The sequence below is a fragment of the Phascolarctos cinereus genome, unplaced genomic scaffold (assembly GCF_003287225.1).
Source record: "Phascolarctos cinereus isolate Bilbo 61053 unplaced genomic scaffold, phaCin_HiC Scaffold_3;HRSCAF=262, whole genome shotgun sequence".
In the NCBI taxonomy this organism is placed as follows: Eukaryota; Metazoa; Chordata; class Mammalia; order Diprotodontia; family Phascolarctidae; genus Phascolarctos; species Phascolarctos cinereus.
Window position 1 is genome coordinate 98,214,676 of NW_027555736.1, and position 27,092 is coordinate 98,241,767.

The following is a 27,092-nucleotide window of genomic DNA, read 5'->3' on the forward strand; positions in this document are numbered from 1 at the left end:
ATCTTTCTATACTTCTCTATATTCTTCACAGTTATAATTTCTTACAGCAGAGTAATATTCCATCACATTCACATACATCTGCTTTATAAAAAGATGCACAGAAACATATAATTTGAGAATTGGAAAAGTCCTGAGTGGCTAATTAGTTCAGGAAAATGAATTATTTTTAAATAGTCAACCAGTATAAATACTTTTCTCTGTTTAAAATTTTCTTATTTACTTGATTATATTTTTTAGAAATGACTGGATAAATTCTCCAGTGGCCATCCTTCAATCTATCCATCCCTTCTCAATTTCTGGAGGCTAATAAAGTGTGTAAATTAAGAGTAAATTATATTTACTTACTTCTGTGTACAAAAATACCTTTTCATGAAAACTAAAAATCTATACTTAAATAGCACCCTAACATTAAGGCTTTTACCCTTCAATCCCTATATGCATTCCGTCTATAAAAAGGAAGAAAAATATAAATCATCATCTTGTAGGAAACACATATTTCAATTCTGATGAAACCAGAAATTGAGACTTTTCTAATGTCAAAATCTCTCTATTTTGGTTTAATATTTTCCAGTAGACACACAAATTTTATGCTATATATGTGCGTAAACATATTAACATATACAAAAATAATGTTTATAGCATATAAATAATAGACATATAAGTAATATGTATTTTATTTTATGATAATAGAATGATTTCTAAATATCTTGATTTTTTAAAACCCTCTTTTATAGGGAAATTGTGGAGTCTGATTAGAAAGCATCTTTATCATTCTTTGGTCACTTAATACTATTAAAAATTGTTATTTCACAAATGAGATTGCTAAGGTTTTTGGTTTTTTGGTTTTTTGGTTTTTTTGATTAGACAATGGGGTTAGGTGACTTGCCCAGGGTCACACAGATAGTAAGTGTTATGTGTCTGAGTCCGGATTTGAACTCAGGTCCTCCTGAATCCAGGGCTGGTGCTCCATCCACTGTGCCACCTAGCTACCCCAAGTTTTTGGTTTTTGGTTTTTTTTTTTTAACAAAGACTACTAGCTTCATTTAGTTTCTTAAAAGAAAAAAAAATCAGATATTTAGAATGTGATTTTCTTTTTATGTAGGACACAGGTCTAACACTAAACTGCAATATTCTAAATATAGAAAAGGCAACAATAAGGAGGAAAAGGGCTGAAATTTGAAGGAAAAATGCTCACAGAAGGCTTATAACCGCTTTGGGCTGGACTAAATTCCTTAATCGTTGCCAGAAACTGTTCTGTAAGTAGGTAGAAGGTGTTATGGGAGGTAGGAAAGTGCTGAGAGAAGGGGCAGCAAGGTGATTAAAGGGTCCTAGTGCTGATGTGTATGGAAGTTAATAGGGCTGCTTGATGGAAGGTGTTGAACATATATTAACAGGTGGGGTGGGCCTACATAAAGGCAGCCAATGTGAGAAATACAGACTTGCAAAGCTAATACAAGCACAAATGGGATCTTATCTTTCATGGATCACTACACCCTATTCGCTATCTTGAGAAATTATTAGACAGAAAATAGGACTATCCATAAACCTCTTCTATTTATAACATAACTTTTCCTCCTTCACTCTCTTCATTTCTAAGTGGGGATTTAGCATGCATTTGGCATAGTAGCCCAAAAAAATGTGTTACTATATAATATTCTACTCTATTGAGTCAACGTGTAGCAATTCCTAAATGTATAATATTCTCAAGTGATTTTTCTATATTTAGTAGTTTTAATATCTCTTAATGCATAAATTAACTATGTTAGATAATTTGAAAGAAAGTGAAGAGTTGATAGTAAAAATGCACAAATTACAACTGTTTAAGGGGAGTGGGAATAATGTTACTTTTATTAAAAGCCAATCACCTCTCCAGAGGCATATTTTTGTTGCTTTTAGACTTTTTTTTTATGATGCTAAATTAAATGTGGAGAAGTTTAACACCCAATTCCAACTTACTTCAGGTTAGCATACACTGCAAAAGCCACTTTAAAAGCCCTATAAAGTTTTTTAATGCACTTTTCAGGTCAAATCCAGCTCATTTTTCTTTCATGACATCAGAATAGTGGTTTTTAATTTCATTCCATCAGAGACCAACTGGCTTTTAAACTCTGTTTTTCTAAAATCAACAAAACACAATGTAAGGGCAAATAACTTCCTAATTAAAACAAGGCATTAAGACAGTAAGATAGCATCAGAAGCACTTAGTATAGCCCAGGAAATGTGGGAGGTAAATAAGGGAGGTCTAAAAGGGATATAAAAGGTAAAGAAAAAAAAACTTTTTGGTAATGTATCATTCTAGTTAGTTAACACACATTTGCCTAGTTATCATACTTTGTGGTTATAAAACATCATGTCTATGATTTCATTTTATCCTCAGAAGAACCTTGTGAGGTACAACTGTATCATTCCCACTCTACAGATTAAAATGTGGAGGCTTAGGGAAATTAAGGGGCCTACCTATGCTTAGAAAGTGACACAGCTAGGACTTAAATCCAGTGCTGTTCCCATTATTTATATAACACTACCATTTGTTATTGTTAAATGGAAGGGAGAACCATGTTTACCAACAATTACAAAATATACTTGTTTTGTGTTGATTAGTCCTGTCTGACTCTTCCTGACCCTATTTGAGCTTGGTTTGCCATTTCCTTTTCCAGGTCATTTTACAGATGAGGAAACTGAGGCAAACAGGATTAAGTAACTTACCCAGAGTCACATAGCTAGTGTCTGAGTCTGGATTTGAACTCAGGTCCTCCTGACTCCAGCCGTGGTTCTCTATTCACTGTGCCACCTAGCTGTCCAAAACACACAATATACTACTTACATATTAATGCCTCAGAAGTTTTAATATCAGCAATAAGTCTAACTTTTTCAGACTGGGCATTTTGACATCTAAATTTACACAATCCTTTACAAGTCCTCACTTTTTCAGTTCTTCACAATCACTGAGATTGTTTGATCTTTTATTCTGTCTATGATAATATCTACGCTATGTGGCCAATAGCAATAGCCAGACATTATTGGTTTTCCTTGTCTTGATTTTTTTTTTTACAACTTTCAGAGAGACTCTGACTCGCCAGATTTTAGAAGGGAAATACATGCTGGCATTCAATATACTATCTTCTCCGGCCACATTCTTCTTTCTTTTCATATGCTCATTCTTTAGAATATCTTTTAATTTTTGTCATCTAAACTTTCATAACTTGCTTCTCACAAGATTATAAACTATTGGAGGATAGAGAGAAATGTGAGCTTGACCTCAACTTCTGGCAATATTCTATGATATATCATTGTAAAAGATGACTACTGGTATTTAGAAAAGATAATGTTGACAAGAGGCTTGCACACTTTTATCAGGAACAGGTCATACCAGAGTAACCTAAATTCCTTTTCTGATTGATTATGAGACTAGTAGATCAGGAGAATGATATAGTTTATTTATATTTTAGGAAAGTGGTTAATAAAGTCTCTAATGTTATTCCTATAGACAAATTAGAGAGATGGAGGGCAGATGATAGTACAGTTTCATAGATTTGGACTTGGTTACCTGGCAAGATCCAAAGAGAAGTCATTATCATTCAATGTCAGCTTAGAAGATGTCTAGTAGAGTTCTCCCAGGATCTATGTTTGGCCCTGTCCTAAGAGGAACACTTGACATACTGGATGACAAAGTCAGGATCTGAAAAGATTTTAACAAGCTAGAATACTTGGCCAGAATGGTTCCTTTTAGCTATAAAATCTATGATGTAATAAAATGAAACTGAATAGGACAAATACAAAGTCTTATACTGGGATTCAAAAAATCAATTCCACAAGAACAAAATGTGTTAGAGTTGGCTAGATAGCCATTCATCTGAAAACTATTAAATGGTTTTAATGTGTTGAAAACTTATTAGGAGTCAACTGTGTACTATCATAGGCAAAAAAAAAAAAAAGCTAACATTATCTTAGGGTATAGAGAAAGTGAAAGACAATAGTTCATTTGATACACAATGCCCAAGTCACCATTTGGAATGCTATATTCATCTGTATATTAGATTTTGGGAAGCAAATTACTAAATTGGAAAGCATCCAGAAGATCATTTTTTACAATGGTGAATAGCCTCATGAGCATATAAGGATTAGTTAAAGGAACTGGGGATGTTTAACCAGAAGAAGAGAAGACTTAGAAGGGACATGATTGTTGTCCTAAAGCATCTGAAGGGTTATTATGAAGGGGTTTTATGAAGAAGAACAATTCAATTTCTTCTGTATGGCCACTGAGGCTAGAATTAGGAGGAACCAGTGAAAGTAAGAAAGAGTTTGGTTCAAAATAAGGAAAACCTATGAATTAGTATTATTAAAAATGAAATGGACCACCCTGGAAGATAGTGAGTTTCCTTTCATTGGATCAAGCAAAAGGCTACAAGGCCACTTGTCAGAGATTAAAAGGTCATATATGTAGACCAGAAAGGGGTTATAGGGGTCATCTAGTCCAACCCACTCATTTTACATATGAGGAAGCTGAGACACAGAAAGATGATGTTACCCAACCCAGGTCACACAGTTAGTAAGGAGGCAGAGCTGCAATTTGAGTCCAGATTCTCTGAATTCAGATCCAGATTCACTGTACTAGACCATGATGCAATTCTCATTCAGGTACAGGTGAGACAAGATGGATTCTGAAGTCTTTTTCAACTTCAATTCTGTGACCTCATGATTTAACTGAAAAAATTCCTGCAATATCAAGAATTAGCCTATATAGTAATGATATACATTTTATTTAAAATTGAATGGAGGAATACATGCATTCTATATATAATTTCAGAAACAACTAAAATAGATGAAAATGAACTCATATTCTAAATCTGTCCTTCATCAAGAAAATGTTGACAGAATTTGGCACTGACAGAAGTTTGTGTTTTCTTGATTAAACACTGGGATGACTTTTGAAGATAGGGGAGGACAGACACCAACTAATGTAAATGTAAACGTATATACCAATAGATGGCAATAAAACAAGCTAAGTCTATGAATAAGGAATTTTAAAGCTTATGTCTTAAGGCCCAAAGGAGAAAAATGTTACTGTTAAAAACCACTAGCCATTTTTAGGCAACTAAATCAACAGTGGTTACCCAAAGACTAAGTGCCATAATAATAGGATATGTAAAACGGAGATGTTGAAAATGAGAAATTGTGAATTTGTTTACTTTGGTCCTTTTTACTATGGCTATAAGAATAATTGTCCTGACTTCCTACTTTGTTAACCACAGTTGTTTGTAAGGAGGAGGAAGGAGGAAGAGAGGGGGGAATGGTGGGTATAGGAAAGAAGGATGGGGAGATGAGACAGGACAAGGAAAGGCAGGCTGATGCTATGCAGTCATTCTGATTTTACATATTTAACAATAAAATAATCATTTTAAGAATTTTAATGTTGAAATAATAAAAAAATCACATAACTTACTAATATTAATGGGCTAGGCCTTCTTTGGAAATAATGGGACTTAATAGTGTAACAGACAAAGACAAGATGAAAGTTCATATTTATCATATCAACATTGGTCATTCCTCATTAAGAGGGAAAACTCTCATTTAATTATTTCAAAACTTCTTTTTCCATCCACACAGTGATAAATATGATATATTGGACAACAAATCATATAACAGAAGTTGGCATTTTCTTTATTAAATATTGGGATAACTTTTGAAGAAAAACAACTTTAAAAGTGCAGAATAAATGGCATTTTGGAAGAAGTACTCAGCTTCTTTGAATGCTTTTTTGGCCATAAGCAATAATGCTGCCACAAAAAAATCTGTTTTGCATCATCTAAATGCTTGAAACAAGAACACATAATTTAGGAGGGAAAAGATGGCCACCACTTAGCCATAAAGAGCAGCAGTAGTGTTAGAAATAGCTTCCCTATGATATTTTTGTTCATGTTCTGGGTTTCTTCAGCAGTAGAAGTAATTACTGTGGTTTGTGAAGGCAGCATTTATCCCTATTACTGTTTATATACTGTATACAAACAGAGAACTTGACTCCCAATACATTCTGATTAGCACACAGGTTTACAGTCATAAGCCTGCCTTTAACCTTTAAGAAGGCTCAGGTGGTTTTATCAGAAGTAACTTTCGCCCTCAAGCAAAGGTATATCAATCTTTGATCCTATTTCTGTTTCTCTAAAAAAACCCAACCTAATACCATTTTTCTGCTTAAATACAACACTACTATTGTATGCTCACTGTTTATATGCCATACTTCATTGAATTAATCCCTCTCATAGATAATGCCCAATGATAGATTGAAAAACATAACTAAACAAGCTCTACTTTCTGTTTCTTCCAACTTTATCCCTGAAATCAAACTTTTTCCCCTACCCAAAGCTAATAAGCAAATTGAAAAGTATTTTCTTGGAGACAGAAAAAGAAACCATGTAAAACAGAACATCCACTCTTATCTAATCATTACATATGATATTATCACTACATACTTTACTGTTCTATTCTACAGTAAGTTTTTTCTTTACAATGCCACTCCTTTGGAGTTAAGTATGCTCAGGTGTCAAAGCTCTGAAGACACGGAAAGTAATAAGTTGTAATGGATGTTTGACACACAAAGAAGAAAATCATGTTTTTAATATCACTACAAGTGCATCCACTGACTTGGCACACTTTTAAGTGGCGCACCCACTTAATTGGGCCAATGGCCAAAGCCTTGACTAAGTGATTCAGGGCAATGGTACAACATGCCTAGTGCTGTTTGAAACACTATTTATACTAATGCAGAGATGGGAATCAACATTTTGTAGTACACATTTCCTTCTGTGTGGCCCTTTATTAAATCCGGGCTCATTCCCAATTGCATTATATTTTCTACAATGAATAGAAATTTATAGAGTCCCTAAAAGTACATGCATGCCTTACAATTAAAACTATTTGTGTGACAAAATGGGGATAATACTATGTTGCTAAGGCCTATGAGGAGCTTTAGTAATCAAGGTATGACTAATTTTCACAGTTCTATTTTCAAAAGGCTAAGTTAAACGAAGTCTCACATTATAAATCTCCCATGACTTCTCCCTCCAAGAAAAAATTTCAACATGCTAATTTTGAGGGGGGTGTGTGTGTGTCTGTGTGTCTGTGTGTAAACATGCATAAGGTGAAAGGTCAGAAGCAGATGTGACATTTCTTGTCTCCTATGAAGTTCAATTTGTTGGAAATCCCACAAGCATGATCTAAATGTGTAGAAAGGGATTAAAAAAGGGATTAAAACCATAGCTAAAGGCTGGCCGAAAGAGCTGCCACACCCAACAGAAAACTGTTGCTTGTGCTGAATAAAGATACTTGAAGTCCAAGGAGATAGATGGAAGCTGATTTTGATTCTTTTCTAAAATGAACCTAGGATACAATTTTTAATATAGAGGGGCCCTCCTCCAATTTACTTCTTCCTTATTGCTTGGAAAATGGTCCATCCTTATGAATATAATACTGTCAGGTAGGTGTACCCATTTTACAGAGATCCAAATTGAAGCTAAGGAAGATCATGTGATTTGCCCAGCAACTGAGTAGTATTTAAAGTGTTCTCTCTGATTCCAAGTCCAGTTCATTATCCATAAGCTTCACAAACAGTCAATATTTAATTATAGCTCATCAGAATACCTTACCAGTATTGAACTTACTAATATTCATAACACTACTATAGTTTTTCCAGGTCATGTAAGTAAAAAGATGGAGGAACATTTATTTTCTCTGATCCCTCCACCTCTGAAACCTCCCCCAACAGAAATTATGCACCAAAAATAAAGCAACTTCATCTATCTTCATGGGCTAGCATACCCAGAATCCAAAAGAAAGTTAAAAAAAAAACCAAGAGATCACTGACCCTGAGCTCACTCAGAGCCCCTTTCCCCACATCCTACATAGTAGTAAGTAGTACTAGAAGACCCAAAGATTCAACACACAAGCTTTTTTTTGGGGGGGGCAAGGCAATTGGGATTAAGTGACTTGCTCAGGGTCACACAGCTAGTGAGTGTTATGTGTCTGAGGCTGAATTTGAACTCAGGTCTTCCTCCTGACTCCAGGGCCTATGCTCTATCCAAACACACAAGCTTTTAACAAAACCCAACCCCATACTCCTATCCTCCCCTTTCTCTTTCAAGTGTTGTGGAGATCTTGCTCCAAACTGTGGAAGTTTGCTACACAACAGCCAGGAGCCTTTTAGTAGCAAAAGCATGTTGGAGGACATGACATGCAGCCAGCACTCCATAGCACCAGTGCTGAAAAGTTCTGAATTGCTGGTGCTGGCCCAAAGAATGGAGGGTCAGAGAGAGCTAAACAGGATACAAGGAAGAAGAGGGGAGAAGGGAGAGGGATTGGAATGAGTCTGAGAAGCACTCCACAAAGCATGAAGGAAAGTACAGCTAAGGGCCAGTTCTATCCACCCCAAAGTCACTTGGGGCAAAGACCTAGGCTGGTGAATTGTAAACTGCCCAGTGGCTTAGAGGTCTAGTCCCTAAAGAAGTGACCAATAATAGAAAATAAAGGGAGGGATAAAAAATTAAATGACCAAAGATCTCAGGAAGAAGAAAACTCAAAGACCTCAAACACAAGCAGATAAATTAACAGGGAAAACACTAACAACAAAAGGAAATATGGCCTACAGATCTAATTTACAAGTTCAGACATCTACAAATAAATATTGCAAAACAAAGGAAAATAAACCAACACTACATGAGACAGAGGAGTCTGTGGAATGGGAGGAGAACGATGAACTACAACATGCTGTTCCTGAGTGATTCAAAAGAGAAATGAGAATTATTAGAGGAGAATCTATGGAGTGCAAAGCAAAAATAATGGGCAAACTAGGAAAAAAAAATGGAATCTATAATGGCAAGTCTCACCAAAGAAATAAAGGAGAGAACAATATATTGAGAATGCACATATACAGAAGTAAAGAACAATGTGGAAGAAGGGGAGGAAAAACCCAACAACATTAAAAAATATATATGTTCACTATGCAAACAAAACATACTGATCTCAAAGACAGGATACATAAAGACAACCTAAAGAATATACATCTTCCGGAGGTGTGCCAGAGGTTGCAGGATGCTGTGGTTCATGGTGCTGTTCAGCCTGCAGGGGAAGCTGCAGCTGCAGAAATGATACCTGGCTATGTCAGACTAGGAGAGGAAAAAGATGGTTCAAGAGCTTAAGGAGGTCATCCTGACCAGAAAGCCCAAGATGGGCAGCTTCCTGGAGTGGAGAGACCTCAAAGTTGTCTGTAAAAGATACGCCAGTCTCTACTTCTACTGTGCCATTGAGGGCCAAGATAATGAGCTCATCATTCTAGAACTGATCCAATGATATATGGAGATGCTGGACAAATATTTTCACAGTATATGTGAACTCAACATAATCTTCAAATTTGAGAAGGCCTACTTCATCTTGTATGAATTTCTGATGGATGGTGATGTCTAGCATAGCTCTCAGAAAAGTGTGCTAAAGGCCACAGAACAAGCAAATCTACTATAGGATAAAAATGAAGTGTCCTGGAGGAGATGGGTTTGGCATAGGTTCCCACCCCAATGCAAGATGCTTCTTCAAAACATACACTTATTCAGATCCCTTTTCCCTAAGGAATACCTTTCCCCTACTCTCTCAATTTTCTCCTTGGAGAAAGCTGTGGGCTGGAATCCTTCAAACACTCTTTCTTTCTCCGACTCCCATCAATTCCTTTTCCTTCACTTTTTCCAGAGGATGTTTGAGAAATTGGATGGGTAGAGAAAAACTATGACCAAGAAGAGAGGCATAATGGTGGATTTCTCTCTCTCTCTCTCTCTCTCTCTCTCTCTCTCTCTCTCTCTCTCTCTCTCTCTCTCTCTCTCTCTCTCTCTCTCTCTCTCTCTCTCTCTCTCTCTCCCCCTCCCTCCCTCTTGCCCCGAACCTTACTCCATTCTCACATACATTTTATATACATACACATACATATATACATATATACATATACATTTATATATATGAATAAATATATAAAATCTGGCCTCCGACCAGACACTTGACAAGTTGTGTGACCCTGGGCAAGTCACTTAGGTAACCTTCAAGGGAAGGTGGTTTCAGTAAGAGACTTACAGAGGAGTGGGTGAAGAGTAGGAAAGGACTGAAAAGTGAGAGAAAAAAAGGCCTTGCTTTGGTGGTAGGACAGTATCTGTGAAGGAAGATGGGTACCTTATATTCGGTGTGGTCTGGAGGGGTTTAGTTCTTGAAGAGTTCATTCATCCTACCTTTGGATAAGGGGAGCAGGAACTCCTAGGGGCAAGTTGTATGTGGAAGAGTTGAAGGGGCATGGACCCAGGGAGGAGATTTTGAGGCAAATGGGGAAGAAAAGGTAACCAGAGAAGAGTATAGATAAGTGGTGGGCTTCATAATCATGGAAATGGTAGAGGTAGAAGGGACTATCATGGGGAAGTATCCTCTCTGACATCTACAAAAAATGGCATTGTTCTTGGAATGAGGATTAACGGAAAAGGGGAATCTGGGGTGGGGGTGGAGGGCAAGATCTACAAACCAGTAGCAGAATCTGCCTAGAGGGAAGGGCCTAGAATGGATACCTTGGAAGATTTGATTTCATGAAGAATACAGAGAATAGAGAGGCTAGATAATAATAAGCATCATGAACAAAAATATGAGGATTTAAAGTAGACAGAGAGGATGGATAATGAAGAGAATGAGAGAAATCATTTGCAGAAAGGGGTACAAAAATAGAAATTTTTAAATCTAACAATAGAACTACTTGAAGAGGAAGAGAAGAAGGAGGAATCTACTTGCCTGAGAGGGAAAAGGGTGGGGGTAGGGAGAATTATATAACCAGATAAAACCTGGAAAGTAAAAGGAACTTATAAACAAAATCCAAAAGGGAAAGCGATGACAAGAAGAAGAGAGCAGTAGTGAGTGGAAGATAGCCAGTAAGACTATAGTCACCTTAAAAAATATTAAAGTGAAATAACTGAAGGAACATAGTACTGCATTTACAATAGAAGAGAAAAAAAATAACTTAAAGAAAACCCAATATTAGAGACAGATGGAAGAAAATATAAACCTAACTCTCATAACTCTAATTGTGAATGGATTAAACAACCCAATAAAATGAAAAACAGTGACAGGATAAAAAAACAAAATCCTACAATTTGTTGCTTACAAAAACACATGCAAAAAACAAAGACATGCAAAATAAATTGAAAAGACAGGAAAAAATCAAGTAAACATAAAAAAAAGCAGGAGTTGCAATCATGCTATTTGACAAAGCAAAACCAAAAGAAAATTGATCAAAAAATAAGAACAAACAAGGAAACTACATTATCCTAAAGGGAAGCACAGATATCAAGTCAATATCAGTATCAAATTTATATACTACAAGTGCCTTAGCATCCAAATTCATAAAGGAAATAATATCTGAGCTATCACAAGATATAAACAATAATACAAAAGTGATCGGAGACTTCAATAGCCTCTCTCAGTTTTGGATAAGTCTAACAGACAGCAAAAGGCAAAAATACGGAAATGAACAAATTGCTGAAGAAACTAGTTAAAAGACTTATGGTATCTTCTAAATGTGACAGCAAAAGACTATACATATTTCTCAGCACTATCTGAAACTTATACAAATACTGACCATTTACTACAGTACAGAGATATTGCAAACAAAAGTAAAAAGGAAGAAATAGTTAATATGTTGTTTACAAACCATAACATCCACACACACAAATAGTCGTAGATTTAGGGATTCCAAACAAAAAATAGAAACCCAAATGGAAATTTAACAATGTAATCCTAAATAATGAGTGTGTCAAAGAAGAAATCATATAAACAAAAATTATATAAAAGATAATGATAATGATGCAATAATATACCAAAATATCTATGATGTAACTAAATCAGACTTCAGGGGGAAAATCATATCCCTATACACATATATTTACAAAATAGTAAGAGGATTATTTGACTGAATATACACTTAAAAAATTAGAAAGCTTAGGGGCAGCTAGATGGCTCAGTGGATAGAGCCCCACCAGCCCTGCAGTCAGGAGGACCTGAGTTCAAATCCGGACTCAGACACATGATGCTAACTAGCTGTATGACCCTGGGCAAGTCACTTAACCCCCTTTGCCTCAGGGGGAAAATTTAGAAAGCTAAAATAAAGAAACCAAAAATAAAAACAACAGAAGAAATATTAAAAATTAGAAGAGGAATAGATAAATTGGAAACAAAAAACTCCACAGAAATGATAATTAAAACTAAAAGCTGGTTCTTAGAAAAGACAAATAAAATTGATTAATACTTAGCTAATCTGATATTTTTAAAAGAGCAGAAAATAAATAAAATAGTAAATGAGCAAGGTAAAACCACAACAAAACCAGAAGAAATGAAAAGAATAATCAGAACATATTACATAATTACACACCAATATTATTATTTGATATGATTCTGGAAATGCTAGCAATAGCAATAAGAAAAGAGAAAGAATTTAAAAGTATAAAGATATATAGAGATAAAACTATCTTTATTTGTTGATGATATAATGATGTAATTGGAAAATCCTAGAGAATGAGCAAAGATATTGAAACAATAACTTCAGCAAAGTTTCAGTAATGATAGAAAGAGAAATCCTATTACCAATAACTACAAAATACATAAAATATCTGGGGATGATCTTCCAAAGCACACAAAAGACTTCTATAGATTCAATTACAAAATGCATCTTAAAGAAATAAAGAACAACTTGAGGAGAAGAATGTCTTAAAAAGCAGAATTGGCCAAATAGAAAGAAGGTCCAAAAGTTCACTGAGGAAAATAATTCCTTAACAATTAAAATGGAGCAAATGGAAACTAATGACTCTATGAGAAATCAGGAAATTATAAAACAAAACCAAAAGAATGAAAAGATAGAAGACAATATGAAATATCTCACTGGAAAAACAACTGACCTGGAAAATGGATCCAGAAGAGATAATTTTAAAGTTATTGGACTACCTGAAAGCCATGATCAAAAAAAGCCTAGACATCATTTTTCAAGAAATTATCAAGGAAATTTGCCCTGATATTCTTGAACCAAAGGGTAAAATAGAAGTTCAAAGAATCCTCGATCACCTCTTGAAAGAGATCCCAAAAGGAAAACTCCCAGGAATATTATAGCCAAATTCCAGATTTCTCAGTTCAAGGAGAAAATATTGCAAGCAGCCAGAAAGAAAGAATTCAAGTATTGTGGAGACACAATCAGGATAACGGAAGAGTTAGCAGCTTCTACATTAAGGGATCAGAGGGCTTGGAATATATGTTAAGGGATTGGAGTGCTTGGAATATGATATTCCAGAGGTCAAAGGAGCTAGGATTAAAACCAAGAATCACCTACCCAGCAAAATTGAGTGTAATCAATGAGGGGAAAAAATTGATATTCAATGATGGAGAGGAACTGAATGCATTCTTGAGAAGCTAGAGCTAAATAAAAATAACTGATTTTCAAATACAAGACTCAAGAGAAGCATGAAAAGGTAGACAGGAAAGAGAAATCATAAGGGACTTATTAAAATTGAACTATTTACATTCCTACATAGAAAGATGATATTTCTACCTCATGAGACCTTTCTCATTATTAGGGTAGTTGGAGGGAATATATATTGACAGAGGGCACAGGATGAGTTGAATATGAAGGGACGATATCTAAAAAAGAAGATTAAGGGATGAGAAAGGAATGTACTAGAAGAAGGAGAAAGGGAGAGGTAGAATGGGGTAAATTGTCTCACATAAAAGAGGCAAGAAAAAGCTTTTATAGTGGAAGGGAAGAGGGGGAGGTGAGAAGGAATGAGTAAACTGTACTCTCATCAGATTTGGCTTAAGGAGGGAATAACATGCACACCCATACCCAATTGGGTATGGAAATCTATCTTACCCTATAGGAAAGTAGAGGGGAAGGGGATAAGAGAGGCAGAGGTGATAGAAGGCAGGGCAGATTGGGGGAGGGGGTTATTAGAAACAAATACTTTTGAGAAGGGATAGGGACAAAGAAGAGAATAGAATAAATAGAGCCTGGGATAGGATGGAGGGAAATAAAGTTATTCATTTACAACATGACTATTATGGAAGTGTTTCTCATGACTACACGTGTATGGCCTATGTCAAATTGCTTGCCTTCTCAATGAGGGTGGGTGGAGGGAGGAGGGAAGAGACTTTTGAACTCAAAGTTTTAGAAACAAATGTTAGAAACTGTTTCTGCATGCAACTGGGAAGTAAGATACACAGGCAAAGGAGTATAGAAATCTATTTTACCTTACAGGAAAATAGAAGGAGAAGGGGATAGGGGTGGGGTGGGAACAGAAGGGACAACATATTGGATGAAGGAGGAATCTGAATGCAGGCCGTCATGGGGTGAGAGAAGGGGAGGGATGGAGAGAAAATTTGGAACTGAAAATCTTGTGGAAATGAATGTTGAAAACTAAAAACAAATAAATAAATTGGGGGAAAATAATTCTGCAAGAGGAAGAGAATAAATATTTGTATAGCACCTAAAATAAATAAATAAATGAAATATTTGTAGGAATTCAGTGTTCATGGTTAGGCTATGTCAATATAATAAAAAATAACAATACTACCAAAAGTAATTTGTACTTTTAATACTATAACAATAAAATTTCCAAGCAGATACTTAATAGGACTGGATAAAATCATAAGAAAACTAATTTGTAAAAACCAGAGATCTAGAGTATCACAAGAGAAAAGATGAAAAGAAGAAGGAACAACGGGGGAAGAGCACTTTTCCATGTTCCTTTTAATGCTAGTGCCTTCCCTCTAAGATTGTTGTGTTTCTCCAGTTGTTCAGTCATGTCCAACTCTTCAGGACCCTGTGGACCATGGCATACCAATGTTGTCCATGGGGTCTTCCTGACAGAAATATTGGAATGGTTTGTCATTTCTTTCTCCAGTGGATCAAGGCAAATAGCCATTGGTTAAGTGATTTGCCCAAAAACACACAACTAACAAGTGTCTGAGGTTGGATTTGAACTCAGATCTTGAAATGTCTATACACTTTGAACCAGAGATTCCAATACTGGGCTTACAATCCAAGGAAATCATCAATAAGATGAAAGTCCCTATATACACCAAAATATTTTATGGTAGCACTTTTTGTGATAGCAAAGAATTGGAAACAAAGCTTAATTGAGGAATGACTAAATAAAACATGGCACATGAACGTAATAGAATATTACTGTGGTATACGAAATAATTTTTGTGATGAATATAGAGAAGCCAGTAAATATCTATATCAATTGATATAGAGTGAAGTAAGCAAAGCCAAGAAAATTTACCATATAAATAGAAAAAAAACTAAAAAAATCCAAAGTGAATGTAACAAAATTACAAAGATCAAGCAGGACTCAAATGAAAAGATATGAGTAGACACATCCAACTAACCCCCTGAGGAGGAGAGAAGGTCCACTAATATTACATATCATACAAGTTTTTAGACTTTTCCAATGTACTGACCAATTATGCTGATTTTTTTTTCACTCCAAAAAAAAAAATACAGCTGAACCACATTATTTTCACATTTTGTATTTATGAATTTACCTATTCACTAAAATTATTTCCAACTCCAAAATCACTATTCAAGGCTTTTTCACAGTTATTTGTTGACATGGGTAGAGCAGAGAAAAATTTGAATCACCTGACTCTCACACATTTCCAGCTGAGATTGAACAAGGTGATGCTTTCTGCCCTCTTCTTTCCACTTTCATACTGTAAATTAGAATCATTTTTGCAGTCCATTTAATGCCACATTTTTTGCATTTTTGTGGGTTTCTTTGGCGATTTTGCTGTTTAAAATGGCCTCTAAACAGAATGTTAAAGTGCTGTCTGGTGCTCCTAAACACAAAAAGGCTGTGATATGCTTTATGGAGAAAATATTTGTGCTAGATAAGCTTCATTCAGGTATGAATTATAGTGTTGCTGTCCATGAATTCAATGTCAATAAGTAAACAATATGGTACATCCTGAAAAAAGACAAGAAAATTCACCAATCTGTACATGAAACCTCTCCAGAAAGTGCTAAAATAAAACGCTGTAACCAGAGGCTTGGGGAAACCTAACCCTGTATTTCCTCTTGGAGAAATGGTTCCATATTCGCTAATTCAGTGTTAATGGTGACTTTATAGAACATTAACTACCACAAATGAGAAGAATTTACTGTATTTGTTATATGGGATGGCTATCTTAGAGGGAGAGAGAGAAGGCTCCTTGGTATAATGATGATGATGTAAGGAAAAGAAAGACCATTTTAAACAGCAAAATCACCCACAAAAACTTATAACTTTTTAAAAGAGAAAAAAATTAATATACTAGTAATGATAAGCTATACAGGGAAGGGGATAAAGCACTGGACTTGGAGTCAAGAAGACCTGGGTTCAAATTCTGACTCAGAGGTATTAGCCATATAACCTTGGGACCTCGCTTAGCCTTACTTTAATCTGTAAAATGCATACTACAATAACATAAAAGTTACGTTATTGTAGGGTTATGGTGAAGATTAAATGAAAGTCAAAGCATTTTGTGAACCTTAAAATACTATATAAATGTGAATTACCATTAGAAGTATATTACTATGCTAATATAATTCAGTCTAACATTAACCCTTAGCATGCATGCATTTTCAGGCCCTTGACAATATTTGATGATAATAATACACTGACGATAATAGACACAAAATCATTCAAAACTAGACAAGGAAACTACTATGGTAAAGTATAATAGTAAGTGTCCTTAGTCTGATCTAACTTTGTAATGTTATATATTAGCATATAAGGAAAGAAAAGAATACAGTATACTTAAGTACCATATGACCCTGACTGCTTCTTTTTCAAGTGGAATTTCAAAACACAGGAGAAAGTACTACTGCCACTGTGCATTGCCTGTCACTTTAAGAACAGAAACAGGAAAACCTGTACCATTTTTGTACTTTTGTTCACTCTTTTCAACTCATTCTAAGTTGCCCCCTGGGAGTGAGCCCTCCACCAAAAGTCTCTTTCAGTACATAACTAGCTCTCTCTATTAAGCTTACCCACCCCTGCTCTGCTTTAACACTGGTTTCTTTGTACTTGCCTGGTGAACTGACCAGCTATACAGTACAATGGCTACAATGACTAAATTGCGCTGCCTGTCACTGCCTTTTGTATCACACCTCTAACAGGTGCCATTACCATGATAGGCAAATTGTAATAATCCATTCACAGCACCCACAGCCTTAATAATGTATTTTTTTTTATTTTACATAATCTGTGTGTGAATACCACAAGGCGCTTGAATGGTTAGTAAATACATGGGCCTGAAAGACAGAACTCCATGGAATGCAGCTAGCCACAAAAGCAGTTAGGACAACAGGAGTGAACACTGTGACATTCCTGAGACAGTGACTATACACATAAATATACTAAGGCCTCTCCCCCTTCCCCAAACACATACACACCTCAATGTGCTGCTTACAAACATCTAATTTATGACCTTACATTAGAGAAAACGCCCCGACATTTCCAAGTTGTTACTCCACATTTAAAATATTGTTCAACATCAAAATCAATAATGTTACACAAATGGATTCGAGTCAATGCTATTTCTTATCAATACCCCCTAAAACTGAGGGTCAAAGAAAGGGGAATAGTCATATGAGGGTAAATATTGTGAGAACACTGCCCCTTGAATATGATTTTCCACATATTCTTATAGTTCTCTTTTTATTCAGCACATCTAAGGTTCTCACATATTCATGATGGAGAGACATGAATACCAGTGAACCCTTAGGTTCATGGAACTGCCCAAGTAATAACTGACTTACCCATGAATCATTGTTATCGAAAATACAAGAATAAGTTACTGATGTAGGCATGGGGGGGCCATGTTGTCACAAGGGTCTTTAAAGTCTTCTTAACTAAAATGACTTAGCAAAATGTGATCAATGAGGATAATCTCTTTGGCAGAGTTTGACCTATTTCTAATATTAATGCTTACAGCATGATCATATCTCCATATTTGAAGCTTTCATTTATTCATTCATTGAAAAAGTATTTAATAAGGACCAACTAGGTCCACGATTGTACTAGGTGCTAAGAACAAAAAAGACAAGGCCGAAAAGGTGCTTACACTGTACCAAAAAAAAAAAAAACCACAAGCTGCATTTAGTGTATTTAAGAACAATAATAATAATAACAAATTATACACATATGATTTATGCATATTTATAATTTAAAAAATAATAAATGCATCTAGTGCATTTAAAGTTTGAAAAGCATGATACATACATCATCTCACTTGAGCTTCACAACACTGTGAGGTAAGTACTATGGGTATCATTATCCACCTTTTACAGATGAGAAAACTGAGGCTTATCTCATATGGCCAAGAAAAGTTGGAGCTGGGATTCTCAGCCAGGTCTCTCCTCACCCCTCACAAGTCCAGTGCTCTATCATGGATGCTGCCAGATGTGAACACCCAAATAAGTACAGAGCACTATGTACAGACATATAAGGTGGAATTATTATCACTCTGCTTTGGTCATGAATTGACAATTTACTGTTGACATTTACTAATCATCCTTAATGTACTACTCTGATATCTCACTATGGTATAGAAATGACTCTAAGTTATTGAAGACTACACCAGCAGAGTACCTCAACTTTCGTTTTCCACACCAGGAAAATCTCTACTTTGGGGCACTTTTTCTTTGGTCTCCTTGGCAAGGTTAATTTTTCCATTTGCCCTTTTCATTTCATTCCCTCCAGAAACTTGTTCCAGCAATTATCTCGATATATTAATAATTATCAGTGACAGTAATAACTAGTATTTATACAGTACCTGTTATGTGCCAAGAACTGTGCTAAATACTTTACAAATATCTCATTTGATCTTCACAACAACCTTGTGAGGTAGGAGTTAATATTATCCCCAGTTCACAGTCAAAGGAACTGAGGCAAACAGAGGTTAAGTGACTTGCCCAGGGTCACACAGATAGTAAGTATCTGAGGCTGGATTTGAACTTAGGTTTTCCTGACTCCAGGACCAGTGCTCTATTCACTGAGACACCTAGCTATCAATCTCTCTTCTAACTTCAATCCTTTCTTTTTCCATCACCTCCTTACAAATTAAGGGCAACCTATAAACATGGTAATAAGTCTCATTTTTCTGTAGACCTAAGTTATTCCTCCAAACTTTCCTCTCATCAACAAACTTGCAAAAAGAAAGGTCTGCACTGGAACCTAGGTAGCAATGTAAATAGAGTATTGTATCAGGAGTTAGGAAGTCCTAAAATTGAATCTGCTTCATGTATTTACTGGCTACGGGACTATGGTCAAGTAACTTAAGCTTTCTTTGCGTTAGTGTCCTCATCTATAAATTGGGGATAATAATGGCATTTATTTCAGAAAGTTAGTGTGAGAATCAAATGAGATCTCAAATGAGCCTGAGGCAACTGAATGGTTCAGTAGATAGATAGCTGGACCTAGTCAGGGAGACCTGAGTTCAGAGTTCAGATTTGGCCTCAGACAATTCCTAGCTGTGTGACCCTGGGCAAGTCACTTAACCTCTGCTTGCCTTGGGGTTGTTAGGAGGATCAAACGAGGTAGTATTTATAAAGTGCACACATAGCACAGTGCCTGGCACACATAGTAAGCATTAACATAAATACTAATCAATTAATTGTTATTAACATGATACATATAAAGTGCTATATAAACATTAGTGCTACTTATTCCTCTTTTTTCAATGATTTTCATTCTTTAAGCCTTTGCAAATTAGCTTTTACTGCCTCCACTTTACTAAAACTCTTCTCTCAAATGTCATTAATGACCTCCTAATTGCCTACATCTCTGTCTGCTGGACATCTTCAAAGGGATATTATGATGGCACCTCAAACTCAGCATATCCGTAACCAAAATCCCCACCTCACCACCAAACCCGTTTCCTCCTGCTGACTGACCTTACTTACTTAGGTTGGTGGTACCGTTATTCCACCAGTCACCATGACTCTGGGACTTTCTCTATGTTCTTCCCTCTACCTGGAATTCCTTCTCCCAATTTAAGTCCCCTCTATTCTGCAAAGACTACATAAAATTCCAACTCAGCAGTGAAGTCTTACTTCAGCCGCCTCCCTACCCCAACCCAATAGAACCTGTTCCTCTTCTGAAACTTCAGAATACTCTATGTCTGATAGACAGATAGATAGAGATATAGACATACACACACATATAACATAATGTTTTGTTTTACATTTATTTGGGCACTTATTTCACTTATCCCTGAATGAGACTGTTAGTTTCTCGGGTACAGGGACTTCTTATATATCATCTACCTCTACCAGTATATTATAACAAACAGACACTTAATAAACACTTATTAAATGAATGCATGCATGCATACATGCATCTTGAATTGGGCACTAGGAAATATTTTAAATATGGTACAAACTTTCATTCTTATTTTTTCACATAATAGAGCCTGAAATTTATTTTTTAGAAATCATCAGATTATAAGCAAATATAACATAGTACAGATTTACTACATGGTACCCAGAACAGAGCAGTCAGTACAAAAGAAACAATATCTTTTGGGCAAAGATGAAAACGTATTTTGAAGGGATTCATAAGGATGGTAAAGTAGGATCAATTGTGGAAAAACATGAAATGGAAATTCTAAGGTCAACACTTAGTTTCAAAATTCCGTTACAGGCTTGTCTAACTCTGTGGAATGTCCCTTTATCATGAATACATAAATAATGGTCATCAAGATAGCATGTCAGTGCAAACGAGGAATCTGAATGTTGAAAACATAAATTAGGGTATGATAGTTTATCAGCTGCATGAAGGGTTTATTGAGGAATAGAGACAGGGTAAATTTTTGATTAAAGTTACTGGTAAATAACAACAAAACCTATAACATTTCTATGCATTATAAAAACAACTGAAGTGATCTCTTTAAGTGACATAATAAACAATCATTTATTTAATAAATTAAAAAGTTGTTCAGTGTTATAATTATTCAATATTACTCTTCCAGGCATTTCAGTCAGTCAAGTCTGGATCCTGTAAGCTGCTGCTGGGGCCCAGGTCAGAGAGGAGAAATGTTACAGGATCCTTCCATGATCACACCATGCAATCTCTGCAATTCAATGCAAGTATTATGAAGTACCAGTCCTTCTGAGGATTCTGCTTTTCTCCAAGAGGACAGAGCCCCGAATGAGAGGGAATGCCCTTTATGCTCCCAATAGCCAGAGGTCACCATAAATCAATGTCACTCAAAGTTATCACTGTGGATGCCCCCTAGGTAGAGAGCACAGGAATAACTCCAATGTACCCTTCTGTGAAGGCACAGTAGAGGGATGTGATGCAAGACTAGAGGAACCTGATCAATGTGGCCTGTACATTTTACAAAGCAGATAGATATAGAAATTGGTTTAGAGGAAGTATCTTGGAGGCCAGAGGAAAAGTCTTAAAGACCTTTCACATACCCTTTCTCATACGCTCTGTCTCCGGGCCTTTACACTGGCTATCTGTCCCCCATGCCTGGAACCCCACCCCTTCCCCATCCCTGGAACCCCACCCCCTTCCCCATCCCAAACTCCTAGACTCCCCAGCTGTTTTCAAGTCCCAGCTCAGGTGGCTCCAGCTGGACCTTTTCTGGTCCTCCCAGTTATTACTGCTTTCTCCTCCCTTAAATTCCTTTGTTATTTGTTCATCTGTGTACATGTCGTACCCCTCCCCCCCCATTGTAAGGCACATGTAATCTCCTTGAAATTGGGGCTATTTTTTGGTTTTGATTTCAGTATCCCCAGTACCTTATTTGCACCTAGTAGGCACTTCACAGCAAATGTTGGTTATATTGAATTGAATCTTATTCTACTATATGCATCTTGGTGTTCTTTCAAATGGATGATTTAAAAAAAAAAGTCAGCCCTAATTTCCAGAGGACACAAATCAAATACTAAGATCACATTCATACATAATGGTTCAACTATTTAGTGTGAAACTAAGTTGATTAAAGAAAGGGGAAAAAAAACTTTTGGCATCTAGTGTTTTATCAAAAAGCCATTTTAGCAAAAGGGTTTAAAGCAAATTAATGGTACCTTAATGCCTCATGCATATGGTAAGCATTGGTTTGCACACATTTATGAAAATATCTACAACAGCTACTGCAAAAGAAAACCATGTATATTAGATAATTTTCCAGAAACCTAAAACATACAGAGAGCTACAAATGCAATAAAGCTCATATCAAATGCCATTAAGGGTAAGGAAGGGGCATTGTTAGGATTCTAGTCGACAAAAAGTGTTGTGAGACTATATCAAAGAGGATCTGGGATCAGGAGCACAGGGTAGGAGTCTTCCCTCAACCTCTCTCCCATTCCAGCACCCTGATGAGGCACACTGGGCACAGAGGGAGGAGAGATCAGCACAGTAGTAGAGATAAGAAGCAAAACAGTTTACTCAAATACATGAAAAGGAGTATCACAAAATAAGGCTATAAAAGCAGGCTTGAACCAGATTACAGGGGGCCTTGAGTGCCAGACTAAGGAGTTTGAATCAATTCCCCACAATTAATTTACTACTGAAATCTCTCCTTGCAATCAAGGCCCACATTAGGTGCCATCTCTGCCATGAAGCTTTTAATTCTTTTAAAATTTCTGTTTAATCTTATTTAAATGTTTTGTTTTTACATTATGTCATTTACAAATCTATCCTTCCATCCCCTACCCAGTGACACATCCGACATAATAAAGAAGAAAAAGTGGCGGAGCAGTTCTGCAAAACCAACCAACCCAGCAATTGTCTGAGAGTATAATATTATACACACACATAGCCACAGTCTCTGTGATGGAAATACATTTTCTCAACTTTTCTACATGACCAAGTTTAGTCATTTTAAATTACACAGTATTCAGTGTTTTGTTTTGTTTTGACATTGTTGTTCAGTTTATGTTGCTATAGATATTATGAATATTGTTTGCCTCCTTCTGCTTACTTCACTCTAAATCAATTCATATAACTCTTCCCATGCTTCTGTGAATTCTTCGTACTCATCATTCTTTATGATGCAATAATATTCCATTACATTCAGATACCACAGTGTACTTAGCCATTCCCTAATAGTTGGATATCTCCTTAATACTGTACCCAGTCTATGAAAATTTTTCTAATCCCGCTAGCCATAATTTGAATCACTCCAATACATGTATGTATCATTTTCCTCCCCAAACTGTATCATATTTGCTTCTATGCATGTTTTATGCCCTCTAAACACTGTAAACTCTTTGAGGGTGGGGATTATATCTTGTTTTATCTAATTGTTCCTAAAGCCTAGTTTAATGCATCATAGCACTAAACTTTGTAGCAGGTATTTAATAAATATTACATTAAATTGATATTGATGTAAACTATTCAAATCACATTACTAGTACCAGTCAAGTTCATCTAATGCTTTTCTTGGAAAAACTACAGAATTGACAACACCAGAATGTAGGAATTAGAATGCTGGGTTAAAAAGAGGACAGAATCTAGAGTGCAACATGGTACAATGGAAAAAGGACTAAATTCAAAGTCAGATCATCTGGGTTCAAATTCCAACTCTTCCAGTTATTACCTGTTTGACCATAAGCAAATCACTTAAATTTTATAGGCTTCAGATCATCATCAGTAAAATAATGGAGTGGGTAGATAATCTAAAGTTCTTTTCCACTCTAAATCTTACAAGGAAAAAAAATTAATGAGGCTAACTCTCAAAATCTGTCTAACCCTCAAGTCTGCTACTGATTAGAATATACTGTTATCCACTTTACTTTTGAAACCTCATTTTTGCCATCTATAAAATATAAAGAAAAATATTCAGTATCAGCCTGCAGCATGGAGTATTGGATAGAGCATAGGATCTGGAGTTAGGAACACTTGCAGTTAAAACCCCACCTTAAACATTAACTAATTACATGATTCTCAGCCAGACATTTAACAGCTCTGTGCCTCACTTTCCATATTTGTAAAATAAGGGGGAGGGGTGGGAGTTTGAACTTAATGGACTCAAAAGTTCTTTACAACTAAATCTATGATTCTAAGAAGGGCAGGTCACAGTCAGAAGAACAAGCTAACATTTACAATGAACATTATTATGTGGGGATTTACAAAGAGGCATCTATATATAAAGCCTCTGGAGAGCATTCTTATGGGACAAAAGAGTTTCTAGCAGAAGACAACCGATGAGACTTAGTGTTATGGTAGCATGCAGTCGGACAAGCTTCACTTATCTGAAATTTTGGAAATGAAAAAGCAGAGTTTCCTCAGTTTAGTAACAGGAGAACTAAGAAAAATTGAATATTCAAAAGAAGACAATATTTCCAAAGCCCAATATTAGAACAGATTGTCTCTCCACTCTCAACCCCAATGAAAGGACAAAGGGCAGAGGAGATCTTTAAAGTAATATAGCTGCAAAACTTACAGTACTTTTCAAGTAAAGGCAAAAAATACTGGATTAGAAAATTGGAGCATTCTTTCCAGGTTACCTTTGGTATGCATTTCTGATATTTGGGACATAAATAAGTCTTGTTAGTGGCCAGGTGTATACAATAATAAATAAACAATAAAACTATATTGAGTTGAGGAAAAACCACTTAACTTTTTACATAAATATTGTATTATTTGTAATAATAATTTTAAGAGCTGATGTCATCATAGGTAGAAAGAGGAGAAGAAACAGTTCCTTCCCACATGACTGCTTTAGTTTAACAGCTAGATGAAGAATAGTAAATATATTTTTCCTGAAGTCATTCAAGGGTTTGTTCCTTTATAATCTTCCAGCTATTTAGGTGGTCTCCTTTCTGATGTAGTATTTTTCTGATGCTCCTTGAATGTTTAAAATGTTTATTGAAACACATATTAATGCCTTGCTAAACGTGATTTATTTATGATACTTATATCATCAACAAATATTTACTTGGCACCTACTGAGTGATGCATAAGATGCATCAGATCTAAGCCACGCCCACATGGGCTTTACAATCTGTTTACAATAGGATGTAAAGAGGCCAATTAGACTGTAAGTGCAGCATATGTTAAATGCCAAATGAATGGTATAGCAGTAAAAGACATATAAGTTCAATGCAAGGTATCACTTCTCTGATATTACTGGTGAAAAAATTTTCCAGATAACTAAAGCTTACTTCTTCAATGAGCATAACTTTAAAAAAAACCCACAATATTTGGAACTGAAATTTTTCTAAAAAGAGACAAATAATTACAGAGAAAGTCACAGCTTCCAGTGGTATCATGCCAACATAATAAAAATGACAATACTACCTAAATTAATTTATATATTTAATGTTACGCAAATCAAAATACCACGGTGATGCTTTTTAGAACTAACAAAATCATAGCAAAATCTATTTGGGTGAACAAACATTCAGAATTTCAAGAAAAATAGGAAAAATTATAATGAAGGGGGTATAGCATTATCAGACATCAATTTATATTGTAAAGTAGAATTCACCAAAATTATTTGGTTTTAATTTAAAAAAAAAACAGAAAAGTAGATCAATAGAACCAACTAATTAAGTAAGAAATCAAAGCATATGAAAATGGTAGCCACTTGGTTGAAAAATAAATAACTAGGGACACCATTTCTGATAAGAACTACTGGGAAAATTGAAAAGTCATTTGGCAGAAATTAGGATTAGAATAAAATCTCATATATATAATATATAACAAGTTCAAATAGATATGCAGCCTGATATAAAAGGACAAATAAAAAAAAGAGAGGAGACTACAAAATCAGGTATCTTTTGTACTGTGAGAAGGAAAATTCTAAACCAAACAAGATATAGAAATTAAAACATGAAAACTGATAATTTTGATGACATAAAATTAAAAAAACAACTTTCACATGAACAAAAGTGCAGACAGAATTAGCAAAGAAATATTATTGATGAAAGTCTGACATCTAAAACAGATGCTTGCTTGCTTCTTGTTTAGTCATTTTCAGTTGTGTCTAAACCCCATTATAGGGTTTTCTTGGCAGATACTGGAGTGGTTTGCCATTTCCTTCTCCAGCCCATTTTACAGATGAGGAAACTGAAGCAAATAGGGTTAGTGTCTGGGGCCAGATTTAAACTCACTCACTCAGATTTAAACTGACTCCAGGCCTGGTACTCTATCTGCTGCGCCACCTAGCTTCTCCATAAAGAGTATGACGGGGGTTTTCTTGGCAAAGATACTGGAGTGGTTTGCCTTTTTTTTTCTCTAGTTCATTTTACAGATGAGGAAACTGAGGCAGAGTTAAGTGGCTTGCCCAACCAGATTTGAACTCAGGTTCTCCTCACTCCAGACCCAGTAATTTATATACTGTGCCACTGAGCTGCTCTAAAATAGACACAAATTGACACATATATACCAAAAATAGTTCCCCCATTATATAGTCAAAGAAGATGAACGAATAATTTTAAAAGACAGTTTGCAAACTCTAAATGACCACATAAAAACTTGCTCCAAATCATTAACAGTAAGAGAAATTCAAATGAAAATAAGGGAGGTTTCAGTTCATTTCATGAAACCTGGCAAAGAAGAAAAAAGTTACAGGCCCATGTTATAAGGTTTGTCCATCTCCTCTGGATTTCAATTTGTAATTATGCAAGAAAAATAAAGAAACAGTCCCTCCCACTACTGAGCACCTACTCCAAAGGTATTCAAAGACAGAAACAAAGATTACCAACATTCTTTGTTTTGGAAACACAACGAAATGAAACATAAACAAAGTAGATGCCAATGATTGAGGCATGGCTACAAAATTATGGCGTATGAATGTAATGGAGTGTTACTGCGCAGCAAACAATCATGAATACAAAGATTTCATAGAGACATGGAAAGATCTGCATGAACTGATGCAGAGAGAAATAAGCAGAACCTAGAGACCAATATACATGAATACAACAGTGTAAATGGAAAGACTACTAAAAGGAAAGTAACTCTGGGCAATGGAAAAACCAGTGAAGTCCTGGAGAAGAGATAACGAAACATGCCTCATCTCTCATAACAGAGGGCTGAGGA

General features: G+C 35.7%; 1 protein-coding gene and 1 pseudogene across 4 annotated transcripts in view; one reads left to right on the forward strand and one right to left on the reverse strand.

The window, feature by feature from the left end:
- VTI1A (vesicle transport through interaction with t-SNAREs 1A) overlaps positions 1–27,092 on the reverse strand; it is a 401,209-nt gene that overhangs the window by 254,316 nt on the left and 119,801 nt on the right. The window lies entirely within an intron of this gene.
- On the forward strand, positions 9,085–9,551 carry LOC110209516 (AP-1 complex subunit sigma-1A pseudogene; annotated as a pseudogene).